Genomic DNA, 6,000 nt, shown 5'->3' with positions numbered 1-6,000 from the left:
TGTACTTAACCATGACTCACCCTTAGTAGCCAATGCTTTATCCCGAGTTGTCTGTCTGTTCGGTAAGCTTGTGATCTCACGGTAAAGCCCTGTCTCCGTCTGGTCCCAGAATAGTAGAAACAGACACCCATGACCATAGAGTTACATAGAATGAATCTCTATGCTGATGACCAATATTAACTACACCCAGTTCACACCCACTTCACACCTGAACTGTTATGATATGGTGTTTCTTTTTCTATGAATCAGCTATGAAAGTAAACAAAAATATAGCAATGATTGTCAGGTTATGTAATTCAGGTCCATGATAGAGAACACCTCGAGGAGTTTACAAACGTACAAAATACCCATCCCTGGATCATGCCTACCGATCACTAGCCTATTGAGTTTATGAGTTCATTTTCCTCCCATCGCCCAGTCTCAACTCCTAAATGGCCTGACTTACTTTCAAGTGAGTGTCGTGCAGCTTAGTGATACAAATCCATTAGGCCTAAGGGGATTGTTCATGAGACTGGACCTTCGTACACCTGTATTTGGCCTACAGAATCCTGTGCACAAGGTGGGAGATCAGCTTTGCCTGACAGCAATCCTCTCTCTTTATCAGCATCCCCTCATCTAGTACTGCTTAGAGCTGGGCCAGGAAGGTAATGCTGGCCTGAGTCTCTGTTAAATAGCCAACCAAAAGCTTTCAGAGGCAAACTAATCTCCACCAAATGCTCTTACAAAAATCACTTTAGAAATCTGTTGAAATCAATGTAAAGCCTCAGCGGGACAGATAACACATGCCAGTCTTCAGGGAACATGTAATATTATGCTAGTGCGGAGAAAGCACTCATATGATGCCACAGTATACAGCCTATCCACAGGCTATATGTGACAGGGATGAGAGTGAATAGCAGTAGAATACTCAATGGCTGTTGGCTGCCAATCTGATTGGTTGTTGTTTTTCTCGTACTCATTAAACATTTAAAAGGCTCCCCCTCTGCGGTCATCTATCACATTTATGAAGGAATTGGGCAAAATATGGAACATTAACTCCAGATTCATTGGTCGATTTTGATATTATTTGAGAGAACCCAGGTCCAGTTTGAGAGGCTGATGGAATACGAACACATCTATTCTGCTGGATGGTACATCACCAATGTAAACATCTATGTTTACTGTCAAATATGTACAGTATATCATTTTATCTACACAGTATGCCAAACCATGTTGTCACTTGACTCTGCCTATGTACACTATTCTATTGCACTAGAAATGATCACATCAAATGAGCTTATTTTGCATCTTGTAGTACTATGATAACATCATGCTCTTTCTATTGAGATTCATCCGCTTTCTGTGGAAACACCCCAGTATTGTTCATTTAAAACAATTACTGCAGGGGTATCAGAAGTGGCATGTACATCATTTATGATGACATGAAAAAAGTTTAATATGATAGATTAGTTGATGTGTGTCACAATGTTCCTGAAATACTGTTGATTGCGTGTGAATATAGCAAAATCTGCTTTAATAATCTTATGACGCTTGGGAATATAATTTATGTCCAGCATGTAGACCACTTCATTGAGCCGTGTGGGCAGTGTATCTATTGATATAAATACTGAACCAGTAATCTGTCCAAGAGCTTACTGGACCCTCAGTTTCATCCATAAAGGGATCAAATATGCATTGATAAATAAGTTATTATGAGAGTGAGAGGAATAGGAAAATAAATAAATAAATAGCTGAACATCAGGGAACCTATTTTTTCTTTTTTTGTCCCTAGTAAGACAAAGAAATTCAGCAGTTTAAAGTCAAAACAAGTCAAGTCAATTGTTATTATGTCCCTAGGGAAATTTTGTTTGAAACCTTTGGTTATTGTTCCATTGTACGGTTTATGGATTTCCCCCCCACGGCAATTGTTTGCGACATAAAGGTGACCATATGGTGTCCATTCATTATTTTACACGCACGCACGCACGCACGCACGCACGCACGCACGCACGCACACACACACACACACACACACACACACACACACACACACACACACACACACACACACACACACACCCGCACACACACACAGTCGTGTACAGCTAACCTTGTGGGACACACACAATTCAGTCCCATTCAAAATCCTATTTTCCCTAACCCCTAACCCTAAACCTAACTCTAACCCGTACTCCTACCCTAACCCCGACCCTAACCTTAACCCAAAAACCTAATCTTAACCTTAACCGTAAACGTAACCCTAAACCTAACGTTAGCTCCTAACCCTAACCCTTAACCTAATTCTAACCCTAACACTAATTCTAACCCAAACACTAATTCTAACCCAAACACTAATTCTAACCCTAACACTAATTCTAACGCAAACACTAATTCTAATTGTAACTCTAAACTCACTAGAAATAGCATTTGACCTTGTGGAGACTAACAAAAATGTCTCCAGTTGGTCAAATGTTTGTCCGTTTACTATTGTGGTGGGGACTTCTGGTTACACACACACACACACACACACACACACACACACACACACACACACACACACACACACACACACACACACACACACACACACACACACACACACACACACCTGACCTCAGTATGCCTATACTCACCTTGTGAGATGAAGAAAGCAGATATCAAACTAAATCCAAGCCCATACACCAGCCAAGTACGTAAATTCATGGATGCAGAACAGGTGACAGTCAATAGTCAGGGCTGGGAGAAGATAACCGTTCTCATCCAATATTCCACTGGGAAAGGAAGAGTAGAGATCCACTCCACAGCCTTCACAGCGCAACACTCCGGCTGAGAGAAACACACAAGCTCACACACACCCTCACTCACTGAGAGAGAGGAGCCAGTGTGAGCCCAGTCAGTCAGCCAGGCAGTCAGTCAGGCAGGCAGTCAGTCAGCCAGGCAGAGGGGGGAGGAAAATAGATGAGTGAAGGAACTAAATAAATTACTCTTCTTCAGTTGTCTGTGCACATCCAGGGCACGAGAAGCAACAGCCAGACTCTTGTTGTTGTTGTAGTTAGTGTGGCTCAGTGGAGGGCTGTATCTACACCTCTAATCCCTCTCCCTGGCTCACCTCCTTGGCTCACCTCCTTGGCTCACCGCCTTGGCTCACCTCCTTGTGAAGAAAAAAATCTGAAGAAAAACCCTTCTCTTCTTGTTGCAGCGACAGTGGAGGGTGAAAAACGATAGCAATGGCCGTTCAGTTGGAGCAGACACAAAAAGCAGGATTAATTCCTGATTGATAATCCATGGCTTTTAGTAATAGTGCCATAACGGTTCACACTAGTGGTGTGTAGGGGCAGGCCAGTGTGTGACTATTTATCCACATACTCTTCAGGTTCTCTCCTCAGTCTATCACTCTGTGTTTGGTCTGTGGAGAAATTCTATCTTATCATGAATTAAATAGTAAATCCTTTCTTAGAGACTGTAATGCTGGGGATAAGGAAGGCTTTGCAGTAAGCTCCCGTTCTCTCCCCACCCAAAGCAACATATGGTCTGGCTTGATAGAAGATTGCCAGCGATGCTGTCACTCATATTGAGACATATTTACAGTGCAACGTACAGTGAGACGTAGATTTTCACATCGACGGTTTATTTACAAAAACAAAGCCTAATTGGAGAAAATCCTTCCTCTGTCCTGTGTAGTAGAATCTTGGTGTGTGTGTCCATCTCTGTGTCTGGGTGTGGGTTGATCTGTAGTCTTTTAAGTGCCTCTATGTGTGTCAGTGTGTAAGTCTCTGAGTATGTCTTCTGTGTGAGGCATATGCTGAGACAGAATCATGTGGCGATCTCACGGAGGTTGGAAGGAAATAGGCTGCGTCTGAACTCTGAACCTCCCTTCATCAATATTCCCCTCATATGTGTGCTGTGTGAAATCAAGAGACACTTCCCAGCTGAAAGTCACTTATCTGTCAGTAAATAAGGCCCCCATGTTGACCTCTGCCAGGTCATTACCGAGCTGAGATGGAAGACTACAGTGTGTTTACCAAAACAATTTAGTATTTTTCTGATATAAATCAAAGGGTGATGAATACACAAGGCATGTAAACATTTATATGTTTTTCACAAATAATGCTGTGGTAATCCCCAATCAATCACTTCATATAAAAATTATAAAATGCAGTTCAGATTTGCACATCTCATTTCTTATCTCCCCCCTGTCTCTTTTCTCCCTGTCAGTCAGTGCCTGGGAATTTGTATTGCGGTGAGCTGCTTGAGCCTTTGAGTGATAAAGCTATAGAGAGCCGAGCGGGAAAAGGGGTCCAGTAGTCCCACGGTGATGAAAGCAAGTCTCCCGAGCAGCTCCTGACTTATCTTATGGCACACAATGGCCCCTTTAAATTCCCTTAAGTCCCTGAGGGAAGCCGAGCGGGAGTGACAGAAATAGAGAGTGTTGGCTGTCATGAATTTGCAATTAAAAAAGACATGAGAGAGAGAGAGAGAGAGAGAGAGAGGACGAGGAGTGTGCCTGGCAGCGGCAGGCGGTCAAAAGAAACAACAGAAGTGAGTCTAAGGACATAAAGCATGAAAAGTTAATTCTGCTCTCAGGTTTTAATTCTGGGCATCTGCAGTCTCGCATATCCCAGAGCAGATGAGAAAGGATGGGGCTGAAATGTCCATTAAATCTCACATATTAAAAGTACAATGGGACTAATACATTTGAATCATAACAGTGTATGCATTGCATGTAGCCTACAGTAGAGAGTATTGAGGGTGGTAGTAAGTTTGGGTGACAGTGAATCCCCAGATAGTTTTGCTGGTGGGAGAAATCCTCTCTGGTCTGTCTCTTTAATGTCCTCTAGGGACAGTTTTTGCGCTTAATTGTCACATGTGCCATGATGATCGCCTTAATGCTGGCACTAGCTGTGAGATTAACGGCTGGTGGCTTGAAGGGAAACTGCCTTTTAATGCTGGAATATCAAGCAATTGAAAGTTTTAACCAGATGTATGTGCCTCTGCAGTTTTTGCACTAAAGGGGCATCAAATCTAAATTATCCTTATGCAGCAAAGAGGACGTTTCAGCAAAGGGCTTAGCTTCCTTCAGATGTGGAAATTCAAGCAGTTCTGAATTTGGCTTTAATGCACATTAAATGATTCAGTGCGTTGAAAATATGAATGGACTAGACTTTGGCTAATGAAACATGCATAGAGTTTCAGATCTATTGTGAGGGTTAGAATCTTGTCAATGCTACAGCAACACTCTTATACTATAGCCCTACACCATGGTAAGCCATGATGTCCAAAATCTGGGGGGATGGGAAGACCAGGGAAACCACAGGGTCAACATAGTTACATGTGTTCTCAAGCATATCTTCACTGCGCCTCACAGCATCTTATTGGGCCATGGGAGGCTGAGAGGCAAGGCCCAATCACAGCCCAGATATCTTGTGCTTGGCCACGTTTTGCCCAGGGGCCTGGGGGTGAAGCCTGGGGACTTCTCACCATCTGTCCTCACTTGGGGTGGCACTTTCACGTTCACAGTGCCATGCCAGACCAAAGGGCTGGGGACCAAACCATCCCCCCGCGAGCCACCCTCTTCATCACCCACTAATGCATGCTGCACATTGGCGTAGTAGTGTTCGTGATAGTAAGTGGATGTCATGGCTCAATGCATGGGGCTGGTACCAAGGGGCCAGAGAGAATGTATCTTGTGGTGCATACACTGTTGGGGGAGGGCCATTCCCAAAATGGCAGTTAGTCAGACAAAGATATCTGGACACTCTTGACTATCTTGAAGGGATCTCTCTTATCATCACATTGGTCTTAATTTTTCTTGGGATGCAAATCCAACAGAGCATTCTTTGTCATTACACTCACAACCCTTGATTTTCTTGCAAGGAACTGGTTTGAGATTTTGGGACGAACCGTCCCCTTGGTGGATTGTTCCTGGCATGAAACGTCCATACCAGTGTCTGATGCCTTGCCAGTAAACACTCCTGTCTGATTCGCCAACAAGCATGGCTCTCGATGCTAATTGGATGGTCG

Source organism: Salvelinus fontinalis, chromosome 10 (genome assembly GCF_029448725.1).
Source record: "Salvelinus fontinalis isolate EN_2023a chromosome 10, ASM2944872v1, whole genome shotgun sequence".
In the NCBI taxonomy this organism is placed as follows: domain Eukaryota; kingdom Metazoa; phylum Chordata; class Actinopteri; order Salmoniformes; family Salmonidae; genus Salvelinus; species Salvelinus fontinalis.
This window is presented reverse-complemented; position numbering follows the sequence as displayed.